Source organism: Ambystoma mexicanum, chromosome 3p (assembly GCF_040938575.1).
Source record: "Ambystoma mexicanum isolate Mex_15411 chromosome 3p, UKY_AmexF1_1, whole genome shotgun sequence".
In the NCBI taxonomy this organism is placed as follows: domain Eukaryota; kingdom Metazoa; phylum Chordata; class Amphibia; order Caudata; family Ambystomatidae; genus Ambystoma; species Ambystoma mexicanum.
The window spans coordinates 1,180,606,228-1,180,622,235 of record NC_090925.1 but is presented as its reverse complement, the minus strand read 5'-3'; positions in this window follow the sequence as shown (position 1 = coordinate 1,180,622,235).

The window sequence follows — 16,008 nt, the reverse complement described above, 5'->3', positions numbered from 1 at the left end:
TTGGCAGACTTTGGGCAGAACGAGGTTTCTTGACCTCACATGGTACTAAAATACAGTATGGCTCCTTGATAGTACGATACTCTCAGCGCTTGCACTCCCCACTCAGTTAGCAATTATGAAATGCTCAGCGCATCGGAAGATCATAGATAATGTGGGAAAAGGGAACGCTTTCGCTGACCTCATAGCCAAACAGACTGCCACTGATCTCTCTTCAGAAATGTATACTTCAACGGAAGCCACAAATGCCTGTACTTTGGATGAGGGTATTGAATCTGTGAAAGATATTCAAGCTGATGCCACTTTAGAAGAATCTAAGAAATGGACTGAGGGTTTGGCAAAATTGGATAATGACGGGTGTTGGGTGGACAAGGTGGAAGGGAAATGGTTGCTGCCAGATGCGTATATTACAATGATGGTCGCTATGGCCCATGGTCCCACCGATATCTGTGCACGAAAAGTTACCAAAATTCTGCAAAATGTCTGGGTGAATGATAAAATCTCCAAAGTAGCTGAGCGCTTGGTCCAAAGTTGTATGATCTGTTTGCAGCATAATGTGGGAAAGGGCACATCGACTCCTAGGGGTAGCTTTGGTCCACCTTCTGTCCCCTTCGAGGTGATACATTTTGATTTTATTGAAATGGAGTGCTGTAACAACTACAAATACGTATTGGTGGTTATCTGCACTTTTAGTAAATGGGTTGAAGCCTTTCCTGTCAAAGATGCCACAGCCATGACAACAGCGAAGACCATGCTGAACGAATATTTTCCTAGGTTTGGTCTGCCAAGAGTCATCTGGTCGGACAATGTCTACATTTTATCGCTGCTGTAATTCTGCAAACATGTGCAGGATTACAGATCGATAAACGGTTCCATTCGGCTAGGCACGCTCAGAGTGCTGGTTTAGTAGGAAGACACAATGGCATCATCAAGAACAAGCTCGCTAAGACGTGTGCCGGCACCAAACTGAAATGGCCGAACGCCTTACCGATCGTTTTATTGTCTATGAGAACGACCCCTCAAACTAAGACCATTTGAGGTGGTTATGTGGAGGCCAGCTAACATTTGGGGCTTACCTAAGCCCAAATCTTTGCGTGACATTGAGCATGTACTTCTTTCTGATTATTGTGAGCAGTTAACTAAAAATCTGTATTTGATTTACCAACAGTAGCGAGAAGCATTCCCTGCAGAGTACGAGGGCCCAGGTCACAGCATCCGACCTGGGTGCTTGTTAAAGCATTTGAAAGAGCATCCTGCCTCGCACCTCGTTGGCGAGGCCCACACCAAGTTTTCCTGATCACACAGACCGCCGTGCGAGTGGAGGGGCGGAAGCACTGGAGCCACGCGTCCCACATCAAGAGGATTCCGCTCCCTTTGCCACACGATACAGAAGACACAGATTCTCCTATCCGTGCTGTAACCAATGATCACAAAGCATCAAACAACATTGAGAGTGCGTGGGAGACTCTCCCTGATGCTGTGGGGCCTGGAGAAACAGCTGCTTTATCTCCACACTCTCCAACAGTTCCTTTTGTAAATTCTGTCTCGCTCAAATTACTGCTTCCATCAGGAAGTAACGACACGTTGTTTGCAGACCACTCAGTACCAGGAATCACAAGAACGATCTGCGTCCGAGGAGGTAGACTTAATGCACAGTTTGGCTGTGCCATCGAAGAAAAATCATCAGAGGGCTTGTCTTTTTGGCCCGTTCTTTTGCACGTAAGAGAATTCTGTTGGCTAGGCTTTGGGAAAGGACTAAGAAAACGCTTGATCAGGAGATCACCAACAAACTGACTTTGGCATATTCGTTTGAAAAAACAATGCCTGCAACCGCTCCCACTCGTACGGAACAGATAAGAGACTGTGTGACCGACCGTAATAATGAACAATCGAAAGCATGGGCCCCGAACACATTATTGTCTTTTGATTATGTTAACTGGTTTCATAACAGTAATTGCCTTAGGATTTTGGATATGGAGGAAGTACATCCGCTTGAAATTCTGTTACACACTGAAAATGTAATTACTGTTTCTACACCTTTCGTGCATCTGCACACTCTATCTGCTAGAGACTCTCAGCACAAACAGAGTTACCATAACAATACTCTATTACTTATCATGAATGCCACACATGCCACTTTTAACAAATCCAATTGCTGGGTCTGCTCGCATTTACCGCAACACAGGGATAAGGGGCTGGGCTGGTATATTCATCCTTTACCTTTGACTACTGCATGCTATGCTTCTTTAAGGGAACTATTCTTTGGCTAATGGAACGATAGCATCTCGGGGAACTTTGATGGAACTAATCTGAATGACTTTGAGAAACGTGTTCTAACACCCATGGGATGCTCACTCTTTGCGAATAGGAGCAAGCTTAATGTTGCTTCTATTAGGCCTTCTGATAGACTGTCCCGCCCTTTTCAATCCTTAATCTCTTTCAAGGTGGCACCCATAGGCAAAAGGGATGCCACTCCACCTTCTTACACTGTTAACCACAGCCTCGATTCAGTTTCTTTCTGCATAGAGAGGAATGGTACTCTGTCAATGGGTGATTCCAAGGGTTTCGCCAACGTTGCAAACTTGACTAGTGAGGACAGACCTTTGTATGTAGGCGAACCTGTCTACTTTGTTTGCGGTAATGTAGCTTTTCCATGGTTACCCAGGGATTGGCAGGGAACCTGTTATTTAGGGATTCTGTTACCCGGGGTATTCATAGCAAACACCACAGAAATCTCTAAGGCTCGTCGAAGGCAGGATGAGAATGGCGATACTTCAGCACAAGTTCTGTGGGACGCAGCTAAATCCTTCATACAATTTTGGGGGCAAATATTGAACTCAGTGGATATCAGAAGACTAGCGAGAGTGCTGGAGAGAACCATCAACCAGACCATTGACATACTCTATACTCTTTAGAAGAAAAAGCAATAAGGTTAGTAGCACTTCAGAACCTGATGGCATTAGACGTCATCATGGCTGAGCGTGGTGGGGTATGTAAATTAGTGGGATCCGCTTGTTGCATTTTCGTGCCAGATTCCTCCCCAACTATCTTTAGAGCAATACAAAATCTGCACGTCCTTAGTTCAGAAGTGCATGTTCCTGAGGAAACTGGGATCTTAGCGCTTGGTTCTGGGACTTCTTGCGATCTTGGGGATGGAAGCACTTTCGGTCTTGCTGATCATTTTAGGTATTTTGTTGTTTTTTCTGTTGTTGTATACAATGTCTTCGTGGTATATGTTCAATGATAGGAGGATGTTGTGCACAAGCGATGTGTACATTAGGACACAAGGCATGCGCCCCTGAGAAAATGATCAATGAATTTGTGTTGAAAGAAATCTCAGTATCTGACTTCATGGCGATCGATATCTCTGATAGTGATTCAGGATGCATGGGCATTGAGACGTGGAGTTATTTGTAAAGTGACTAGAAGTAGTTTAGCACTTGGCTTAGGCCAAAAAGAGGGTTTGTTAAATGGGATATCATATCGTGCCTCCTTTCTTGTATACATTGGCCTAAGCCCAGTTGCTCTACGAAGAATACCGCGTTGCAATGTTTTGATTCTAGATCGACTTCGCTGCCATTTTAGGTCCATCCGCCATTTTGATTTCCATTCCAATGTAACTCTGTGTCTAAAATGGTGGACAGTGTTTACCGCTTGTAACTGAGCCATCCTGAACCTTGTACAAAAGTTAATGTGTAAACTGTCCATTGGCCCAATGTTTGGGTTGTGTAAAGAGACATTGTCCCATGCCTGACTTGTAGACAGAGGATTGTCTGCGCCAATAAGGATGAGCCACGGACATACATCGACCACAATGTAGAGCAAATACTGAACGTGGACACTAGCTGAACTGCATTGTAAAGGAAATGTGTCAAGGCTTATTGTTAAATCCAAGAATACACTGTTGCCATTATAACCTGTTTGCATGTAAACTGAGGATGATCCATGTGCATACTGTCATGCAAACCATAAGTGAACTCGTCACGAACTCTAGACCATGGATTATTTACTTACAGAGGGGCTGGACTTTATTATCGAAAATGTACAAAATGCACAACTGTTTAGACGTCCAGCACCTCTCACTTCTCACACCGAAAGGGCTGGTATTCGCTGTGATGTACTGAGGGCCAGATAGCTATCTGTATCTGATTTTGTTTCTTTGTAACTGTACAGTATTAGAATAAAGATCTATGACTCTTTATAACCCGTGTTTGGTGTATTTCCTTTTGAGGTACTCAGCCTCGATATTTCCTCTTGCTTTTACAGAATAAGCAATAAAATAGTGCCCTCCTTGCATGCGTCCTCAGAATCTGCAGCAATGAGCAGGTTGTCAATGTACTGTAGCAATGTACAGGTTGACGACAGCTCAAGCATATCAAGTTGTTCTTTCAATGCCCTATCGTATATATGCTCAGACTTTCAGTGTAACCCTGAGGGACACGTTTGAATGTGAAAGAGTGTCCACCTAACGTGAACGCAAACAAATACCTAATATCTGTATATACAGGAATGCTAAAGAAAGCATTCTTCAAATCAATAACACTAAAATGTGTGGCCGTAGCCGGAATCATGCTCAGAATGGTTGCAACATCTGGAACAATCGGGAACTGTGGCATGACAATCTTGTTGATTGCGCGCAAATCAATTATAAAACGGTAAGGTACGACATTATCCCCTTTCTTATATACTGGAAGAATCGGGCTATTACATACACTCCCAGAAATCTCTTCAATCACACCTCAGTGTATAAAATATGAAACAATACTCTTAAATGCATGCTCACCTTCTACTGAAATTTTGTACTGTGCAATACGTGGCAATGTAATACCTATTTTCAAAATTATTTTCAGTGGCTCAACTTTCAAAATCCCAACATCATTATCATTCACTGCCCACAAATGTGTTGGCACTTCGCTGAACTCACTTGGCAAGGGCATAGACAAAAATTGCGATACAGAATTTTGTTGGGGAGAAATCGTTAAGTGTACTCCATATGGAGAACAATAAATCACAGCATTCCATTTCTTCAACAGATTTAATCCCAACAAGTTTTCACTGCAATTTGTCATCAATAAAAATGGACATGAGTCAGTAAATGGTCCCAATGCAATCGGTACCGGCCGCAAGACCGGACTAACCACTGGCGTACCAGAGAATCCTACAGAAACATTGCTCTGCCTTGACAGTGGGATATCTGGAACCCGCATATGATCAATGGAACACTTATGCACTCCGGTATCTACTAGAAAAATATGCTCCCTATTCCCCACCTACATTTCTATGTAGGGCCCTTTCTGGTCAACGGGAATAGGTATCGGTTCCAGACTCTGCTTCGGGCTGTCCTATCGAAACAGAACATCGTTAGATGTGAAATCTTCAGTGAAATGTGCATGAGTAAGACTATCAAAAACATTCCCGCTGTTCGTGTTCTGTGACTGTCCCCCTCGCTGATTACCCACATTTGTATATTGTGGTTGGCTGTGCTGATTCTGAGCAAATTGGTATCTACCAGGACCCGCAATCCTGGGCCGACCTCTTGATCGTCTGCTGATTGTACCATATGGGCTGTTAGCTCGCTGTTGGAGAGACGGACACTGTGGCCTCCACTGACCTTCCTGTCTACAATACGCACATTGATTCATGTGCGCCGGACCCAATGATGCTCCCATTTGTGACACAAACTGGGTTCTCAGTTGCATGTTCCCACCCCTTGATCCCTGTGCTATTTGCTGCAAAAGGACTCTAGTCTTTAAATCGCCTTTCTTCTTCTATACCTTTTCTTTCTCCGTATTTACCCTATTCTCATAATACTGAGTCATAAGTAGCACTTCAGATTGCAAATTTGCCTGCCATGCACCCTCAGATGTCATGATCTGAGTTTGAATGCCAGGCAATAATCCTTGTACAAATTTGTCAACAAACAACCTTTTTCCCGGTTCCGTACTTAAATCTTGCCCACTAAAGTCTCAAAACACTTGTTCAAACCTGTTAAAAAATTCTGTTGCACCCTCGGTTTTACCTTGCATGCATCCTGTCAATTTGTCCCACATTATTCTCATCTGGGGCACTAACTTTTTTAATTTGGTCACTATATTATTTGGCAACATCAATATGGACTGAGGTGGTTTCTCGCCTGCTTTCCTACCCCCATCAGCTTGTGTTAAGGCATCCCAAGGATCACCCATACTTGCTTGATCATCTACAGTTCTAATTTGCTTCCATAAATCTGAGGATAGGATCACAGGAAACAATAAGTCGATATCCATAAAGTAAAGACTGACAAATTCAAAACTGATTCAATCTCTTTGTAGAATCCTGTGGGATGATTTTTCCTAATGTCTGGAATAGATTGCTTGATTGTATTCACTTTCTGTCTTGAAAATGGGTTGTGAACAAACTGTGTGATGTAGTGTGCTGGAAAAGTGGAGGCAGGTACATTCCCTACCAATGGAATTTCTACTTTCGGGACTAATGTTGGAGGAACCTCTCTCATAGGCAATTAAAGGGAAGGAAGTTCTGAATGTTTATTAAGCAATAGAGCCAAATCGAGTGACAACAAAGCTACCGTAGTGCCAGGTGCAAATGCTCTTTTGTAAATTACCATCATTTCTGCAGGACAACACAGATTTCTTTTCATGCATTCATCTGGTAAATACACCTGTAATACCTTCTGTTGCATTGTCGTTGTATACTGACTGTATCATGCACTTCAATAGGGAAATTAGTACCGTCTGAAATCCATCTAAGCGCATCTCTAGTGCAAATGCGCATTTCTTCACTAACAGGTTTTAATGGCAGCAAAAATCACTTCTAAACATACAATTTTTGTTGCTTATCCCTATTCAATTCATCTTTATATAAGCTATCAAGTTCTCTTTTATATATAAACAGTTGTGTGACATGTTCGTGTATTTTTGTGGCAGTATCCCTTGAACGAGACAAAATTTAAATCCTGCAATTCTTGCAGAATAGCCAAATCAAAATTTCAGCAAGATACACTCCCATTTTCTCTAACAATACCTTCTGTTCAGGAATACCCCCATGATCAGACATTGCACTCAAGGCGACTGTTTCATCACCCCCCTCCATATACATTTCTGCCCATTCACGCAGTTCCTTCTTTTTCTCTGCAGATATCGTACTACGTGCCACTATTCCTGACCTGGTGTCAAGCGCTGGCAGGGGAGTGGAAGTGGAGGCAACAGGCAAAGAAAGCAAAAATAAATCATGTGCACTTGGCGGAGGAGGAAATGTCGGTGCAGTGGGAACAACTAGTGTTGCAGCAGTTGTTAAAATAGTACTAGGAGGTGCAGTTGAATCGGTTCCTGAATCAGATCCCCTCTCATTCAGTAACTTATTCAACAACTCATCTGATACATGCAAATCTTGTGACGGATATATTTTTTGCACATCCAATTGAAAAGCCTTATTCATGCTCCTAATTGCCTCGCTCTGTTTCTGTCGATCGTGTACTAAAGCCTTCTCGGCATTCGTCATGTGTCTACGTGCATGTTTCTCTCTACTCCTGAGTCGCTTATTCGCTTCTTCTTCCAATCTCAAATAACATCAAACGCAGCTGGTCTAGCTTTCTTTCCCAATAGTACAGATGCCAAATATTCTATTCTCGCCAACTCAAAACTACCCAGTACTGGCCAATGAAGTTCGGGAGAATGTCCGGTTTGTCGATGCCAAACATCATTAAATACAATCGCACCTAGGCCATACGATATGTACATGTCATACGCTGCTGACCCCTCAGGTGGTGCAGGTTGACTATATTTCAAATTCTTAGATTGTCTTTCTTGGCAAAAAAACATCGCAAAGCAGGATGACAACTTACCAGGAATACTAAAATCACAGTCTTACATGACCAATATATTTGCGCGCAAAAAACAATCCTATTTCAATACTTTAATACCAGGCCATTCCCTTACTGAAACATGCTCACCTCATTTCCAATTACAAATGGACAATTTTTCATGGCAGGCAATTTCCCCAAGTGGCAGAATCAGCCTCGATTCTGAAACCCTCACCGCGATGACCCTTCAGACGCTGCGATCGGCCAGAGATCAGTCGTAGCAGTCTGCGAGGAAATATGTCTCTTGTGCAGGGCCCCCTTTTACTTACAACTCTCGATCCGACAGCCTCGACCTCGTCCAACACGAAGGGAATATCAACGGGAGGGTCCCTATTTAGGCGCCATCTGAAAGACCACAAAATGATGCTTATTACAAAGAAATGGAAATAGCCAGTCACAAGGTTCAAATATGTATTTATTCACAACCCAGGCTGGAGTCTCAGCGCCCACCGATGCATGCACACAGACACCGTGGTGGGAGAGAGCCCCGAATGAACAAAATCTCTTGCATATATACAATACAGGAAACAGGAATAGCATACAATACGTTTGTCCAGCCCCCTGATTCAATAGGGTCCATCGGATTCATGACCTTTCCACGTAAGTACTGTTACTAAAGCAATGAGTATGCATTTTTCCCATCCTCCTATTGACAATTTACTGTCTGGGAACAGGTCAAAACAGTATGTGGGGGCATATCACGTTCCCTGGTACAAGGTAACATTTGCTGTACAGCTTATCTGTATTTCTCCTGCTGCCTAAGGTCAGTCTGCTCTAAAGCTTGGGAATAGGGTTTTCCTTTAGAGGAACACATAGCAGCTGCACATTTACTACAATTGATTGCTAGAATAGGAAAACTTGGTTGAGCCAGATGGGCACCTAATTTATAGATTAGCGATGCTTCTGCAGAGGCTTTAAGGTTCTACAGTGTAAGACAAACAAAACGTTCAGCAGTATGTGCATTCCTGCCTACTAATTAGCTAAAGGTTCATGTTGCGGCCTTCCACCGCGTTCAGAATGAAAAAAGGCAGAATGAGCAGGGAACTGAACATTGCATCCAAGATGGCGAATAAAACAAATTGGCAGAGTGGCAACCATTAGTGTGGCGATAGGTTTATAGTGCGATGCTTAGGCCAACAGGTATATCTATAGGACACTTAGACTAAATGTATTTTCACAAATGTATTTTGACAGCACTGGTGACTGTACAGGAAAGGAGGGCTGGGAACCAGCAGAGCGCAGGAGAATATACCCATTGGCAGCTCGCCACGCAGTCAGTTACTCTAATCAGACCTATGTGTCCACTTCAGCAACTGCCCCACAACCCCATGTATATCTCCTCTCTCTGGAGGTCCGAGCGCATGCCGATATCAATAAAAGAGACCTAGAAGTGGCACTGGCAGCAGCGTGAACAGAATTGAAGAGATTACAAGCAACATAGGCTGAGTTAAAGCCTGATAAACTAGTAGAGCAAGGGTCCGATGGGTGAAAATCAGGAGATTACACAGCTATAAAAAACATGCATAAAGAGATGCAAGGGGAAGGGGACGAGAGGGCCGACAGCCTGGGGTATCAGAATTTTGGATCCTGTCGAGGAGATGGCAGGCAGAGGAAGCAAAACTAGTAAAAAACAAATTAGGTAAGGTCGCTGTGGAGGCGTCAGTATCAACACCAGTACAGACAGAAGTGGCAGGAAGCACCCAAAACTTTGCAAACACTAGAATAGCTGCGGAGTGATCAGAGGGTGGACAAGGACAGTGGGGAGGGAATGCACAGTATCCCAGCCCACAGTGGCAACAAGGAAGACAGCCACAAGGAAGAGGTGGTTTCCGAGTTTCGAGGGGAGGGGGATTTCGAGGGAAGGGACCCAGAGGAGGAGGAATGGGGCCTTCACAGTGTTGGAACTGTGGGAATTGGGGGCACTTTTCAAGGGAATGTAGGAGCAAATACGGGATGGGGTACAATTACAGTCAGCAGAATTATTGTCCACCACCCAAGGGGCCACCAGAAATGCTGGCACCCAAAATGACCTCCATAGCCGACGAGGTACAACAGGCCTACACACAATTGCCCCCGCAGATACCCAGTCCACCAGTGCAGCAGCAACAGTAGCAGCAGGTTGTACAACAATACACACACCCAAATACATTTCAGCTGGGAAGTAGTGCAAACCCATTTAGTGGAACACCAAAAGGGACAGTCGTCCCCTTTCAAGGCGCAGCTGTGGTGGAGGGTCACCCCTTATCATTTCTTGGGACAAATACATATCCTGACTAAGACAGCCCACAGAGAACTCTTGCATCTCCGGTCCTGTCAATGACCCTTAACCCTGAAGAAGAACCTTTGGTGGGGGCAGAGATTGGAAATAAGCATTTCATTTTTATGGTTGATTAGGCCACTGAGAAATCATGCATAAGTGAAGGGGACTTCCCATTATCAGGCAAAACTCTCGATACTCATGGCTTCTCTGGAGCTATTTCTATGGTTCAATACACTAAAGATTTGGATGAAAAAGTGGGAGGTTGAGTGGTGCACGTGCCCCTATTATATTCTGAGACTTCTCCTGTCAACCTGCTGGGCAGGGACCTGCTCAGTAACTTAAACATGACATTCTCATTCACTGATCACAGCATTGTTTGTGCCAAGCCATAAATGTGTGTAATGAGGACGATGGTAATAATACACGCAATAGAAGACAAGGTGGTGGTCGGAGGGATACCTGTAGACCCAGACATGTTTATCTACAGAATAACAATACTTTTGGAGGCAGTGCCACAAATTGCCAAGGGTTGTTGGAGAGTGCCAACAGATGTAATTTTTTTTGCCCTGTGGTGTCCCCAGAATTGGTGGCGGGTACAAACATGTCCCTAGATGTACAAGAGTTGGTGGTATCTGCAAAACAAGTGGTTGTGCTAGGAACAGACAGGTACTGGTGTGAGTGGCGTATGCTGCTTAGCATTGATCCCAACATACCCCTTAAGAAGGTAACACATTCAGAACTTTTTGAAAACAATGACAATGATGGAGAAATAATCTTGGAGATTTGTATTCCCTGTGAGATCATGGTGCAATAGAGACGGGTGAAGTGCTCCCTGATGGCCGGTGTGGCGTTGCCCCCCTTCATTGAAGGAGACTTAGAGTATGTACCCAAACAGTTGTGGACCACCAACCCATATGACATCGGGCTTTTAAATGAAGTGACCTCATTAAACATTACACTAAAGGCAGCAGTAGTGCTACACCGGTTGAAACAGTACCCACTATCAAGAGAATCAGAGGAGGGAATAAGAGACACAATACAGGCCCTGTTCTGCCAATGGATAATAGTGTCATCCACATCACTGTGCAACATGGTGATCTACCCTGTCAAAAAGGCAACAGGGGCAATTGGAAAATGATCCAGGATTTACAACCCCTTAATGATGTGGCAAAAAAGAGTTTCTGGTGGTTCGAAACCTGGCCACCATTTTGTGCATTATACCCAAAGAAGCGACCCATTTTACAGTAGTGGACCAGAAAAACACCTTTTTTATATACCTTTGCACCCCGACTCACAGTACCTCACAGCAGTTACCCGTGGAGGAAAGTGCTATAAACATACTCATTTGCCCTTGGGGTACTGTGAGAGACCAAGCACCTTCAACAGAATATTACATGCTGACCTAGGAATCATAGATAGGAAAGCGGGATAGGTGCTGTCTTGTTTGTTTTCAGGGGGCCTGTCTTGTGAGGGATAATTCTATTAGAATTAAGGCAAGTGAGACATAGGCTACCCCTCCCTTTGACACTGGTCAGTATTAATGGTGGTGCACCTGGGGGTACAGATTAAACAAATAATCTGTTGATCAGGTAGCCCATGCCCCTGAAATTTCCGACATTCTAAGCAATGGCAGTTTGGACCTACTCGCCATCACAGAGACTTGGCTCCACGAGGCGGCAGGTCCGACTCTGATGTTAGCTGTACCTGACAGTTACCATATACTCAGAGTAGATAGACCAAAAACTAAAGGTGGTGGCCTAGCCATCATCTCTAAAAATACCTTACCTATCAGACTAACCAACTCGCTTCACTTTTCATCCTGTGAAATACTCACAGCCAAATTGCAGCTTTCCAATAACCACACGCTGACCATCCACCTGATATATAGGCCCCCAGGACCTTTAGAAACCTTAGAAGAGGACCTCACTAGCCTCATAGTGAACAATATACAAAATCATTCCCAAACTATACTGATGGGCGACTTTAACATCAGCTTCAATGACCCAGACAACAAGCATGCCCACCCAATAACAGCCTTACTCAATGACCACGGGCTTACCCAAAAAGTCCTTTCACCCACCCACATCAAGGGCAGAATCCTCGACTGGGTATCTGAACTTAATTGTAACATTACCATTACCGACATTGTCCCTCAACCCTGGACAGACCACTACTTAATGAACTTCACTGCCTCACTTGATCTCCTCAACCCCAAAACTATCAGCATGATACCCTCTCTACCTACCAGACGTAAAAAGAATATCTCTGCCGAAAATCTCATCCCCCTCCTCCTCCCCACCATTAATGGCCTGGAAAATAACACTGATCCAGACACCCTAGTGGACACCTTCAACCATGCCATGACCAAGGCACTAGACACCATTGCCCCTACTAAACTGCATAAAAGCAAACAAGAAGCGCACTTGAATGCCTGGTTCACCCCCCAACTCAATGAACTAAGAAAACAGAAAAGAAAATTACAAGCTATCTGGCGCAATTCGCCTACCAACAATAATAAAGCTAAACTAGCCCAACTATCCAAACACTATAAGAAAGAAATTTTAATTTTTCTTTAATGTGATATAGTATGAAAAATAAATTCAAACTTTACACATATATCAATAAACTTTAAAAATGAAAATCTTACATATAAAATCTTGCATCTAAACTCATCCTGCCAATATTTAACACCACATACGACACAAATCTGAAATCTACAAAATCCAAACAAGAGGGTGGGAATTGTGGTAGGGGATCAAGATAAACATAATTGCTGATACAACCTTCATATTATTCAAAACTAGTAATTGAACAGCTATGTCAAGTATAAAAAGCCTCTACAGATCGTTACCCAAACGTCAATGATAGAGTTTGCTCATTTTCCCACTTCATGTTCTATCTGTTGCCAGACATTATACAGGGCTATGAATAGATGCATGTTCGATGTATTAGTGCAATAGCGCCAGAACATAAGTTTGGGTATAGATAGCGGATCATGCACAAATTCTCCCAGATAGTGGACAATAGTCTTCTTGATTGCTCTACATTGTGTTAATACATGTCTTGTCGTCTCCAGACATACAGGAGATTTGCACACTCGGCAAATTCGCTCTGCTGCAGGTATGTTTTCCCTTACTCCTATTCTGGATAGGGTGGGCAGTTGTTCCAGTCTGAATAAGATGATGAAACGGTGGAGTCTTCTAGTAGGACATAGGAGAAGATAGTCCTGTGGTTTCATGAACTTGTATACTCTGTAAGTCACAAAATGATAGGATTTGAGGGATTCCAAGTGGGCAAAGTTCTCTAGCCAATCCCATAGGTCTACCTTTTTCCTCAGGGCATTTAGCATATCTTTGGTGACATTTGCCTCTCTGTGCATCCAGCCAATTTCATTAAGAAATTTACCCATATCTTTGTATAGGGATGCGGTGGTAGATTTTTTGTCTAATTCCTGATGGAGTGTCCCTAATAGGGCATTAGGGGAACCACTTGTCATTTTAAGGTAGAAGCCAGCTCTTCTTTTTAGTACCATGGCCCTGAGTGAAGGAAGACCTAGCTCTAGTCTTATCAGAGCCATAGGAACCCCCGGTGGTAGTCCCAGCATGCGTCGCCAGAACTTTCCTTCCAGTACTTGTAACCATGCCAGATTCATCGTCAGCAGTGATTCCAGGCCATAAATGACCATTGGGGCGAAGACTTGCATGTAGAGATGGCGAGTTCCCCACATAGTAAAGCCCCCTTGCTTGTTGGTAAAGGATGCTATAAGCGAGATCACTTGGAGGGCCCTGTTGTTCCGATCCTGTTTGCAAAGTGTGTAATCGCCTAGGGGCTCTATCTCCACTCCAAGATAGCGATAAGAAGGGGCATACATAATTATCTGTTCATGTACTATCAGGTTCACACGAGTTGTTCTTTTCTTAGTGAATCTTAATACGTTGGTCTTCTGCAGGTTGATGGTCAAACCATTAAGCTTGGCATATTCCCAAAGGACATGTGCAGAGCGTCTGAGGCCACCAATAGAGTTATCTAGTACTACCAGATCGTCTGCATATGCCAGGACCACGCACTTTTCCCCGCCAAGTTTTGGAGGACAATTATTTGCCTCCGCTAGTGTCGCAGGAATATCATGTACATACAGATTATATATGAGGGGGGCTGTTACACAGCCTTGCTTCACCCCTCTATTTTGAATTACCTTATCGGTTGAGTGCCCCTCCAAGTTAAGTCGAAGGCTCACCATGGTATCTCGATGTAGTAGTTTAAGATAATATAACAAACCTATAGGGCAACCCAATGCTTCTAATTTATTCCAAAGCCTGGCTCTAGGAATTGAATCAAAAGCGGCCTTGAAATCAATGAACAGAGCATACAATGGTGGCTGATCTTTGCTGAGTGCTCTCGTGCGTAGTATGTCCATTACAAGAAGATTATGTGCTGTCGAGAACTCCCGTCTAAAGCCACATTGAAATATGCTAAGTATTTGCTTAGCTTCCACCCATTTATGCAGTTCGCTAAGCAAAAGGGAAGCAAAAAGTTTACCCGACACATCCAGCATCGATAAAAGTCTGTAGTTGTTAGGGTCAGTGCGGTTACCTTTTTTATACACCGGGATCAGGATCGCCGTTTGCCAGGTTTGGGGGATTTCTCCCCCTGCAAATACCTTATTAAAGAGTATAGAGAATAGTTCTGCCCAGAGGGCCGGGTTACTTTTTACAACCACGTTCGCCAGCCCATTTGGGCCAGGGGCTCTGGAGGACTTGAGAATCATAATTTTGTTGAATATTGCCTCCGAAGAGATATCAAATAATTGAGACATCGATGGTTTTTCCGTGGTCCTATTTGCCGACTCCTCTTCTTCCATATTACGGTCTAGTAGGAATTTTTCCCAGACTTTCTTGTTTATTGGGTTAGTCATTGCGCCTTTGACCTTGGTTCTATTTTCATTCAATAACACCCATATGCTTCTCGAGTTTCTGGAGCAGATAGTTTTGACCAAACGTTGGTAGCAAGTATTCTTCTCTATCGCCTTAATACCTCTCACCTCTGACCTATAACAGTTTTTGATTGATCTTAATTTCTGTTGATGTTGAATTACCGTGATATTCTGATTTTTTAGGCTGCGTATCTTTCTTCTCATTTCTCTTTTAGCATCTCTAATTTTCCTATTATAGGGAAGTGGCACTTTTCCCTCTTGTATGACATAATTCTTTTTGGTTGCTGCATGTAGGCCTGAGAATCTGGATATCCACTCTTCAATTTCATTGGCGGACATAGTGTGAAAGTCTCGCCCACTGTCCTCCAAGGCTCCCTTTAGTGTTTCTGTGGCCGCTCTAACATTCTTTTCAGACCAAACTATTCTGGTTCCTGTGCAGTTAGTTGCAATACTTCCAATGTTTATCTTGGGAGTGTCAGGATACTGAGTCCTGAATGAGCACAGTACTGCCGCATGATCACTCCAGCTATTGGGCTTTACCCACATATCAGCCACTCTTGTCTGCATAAGGGGGCACATGAATACATAGTCCAAAGTACTTCTTGAAGATCCGTTAGACCAAGTGTATGTCCCCGGCCTGTCACTCATGGTGCGGCCGTTGATCATCGCCTGGTCCCAAGACTCAAATAATTGCAGCCAACCCAGACCTTCCTTTTCTCTTTTCCCATGGGTCATTTTACATCTAGTACTCAAGGCAGGATTAGTAGATATACTAGTTTTATCTTCCATATGACAGTTAAAGTCCCCCATTACCATCACTGCGGTGTTGTTTGATCCTAGTGACCAGGAAGACAGTAGATCCTGTATGGCTTCTTGCAAGGACTCTCTTATACCTGCACCAGGAGGATTGTAGAGGTTAATAAGCAATAGCTTACCACTTCCCTCTTCTTGAGGGTACGT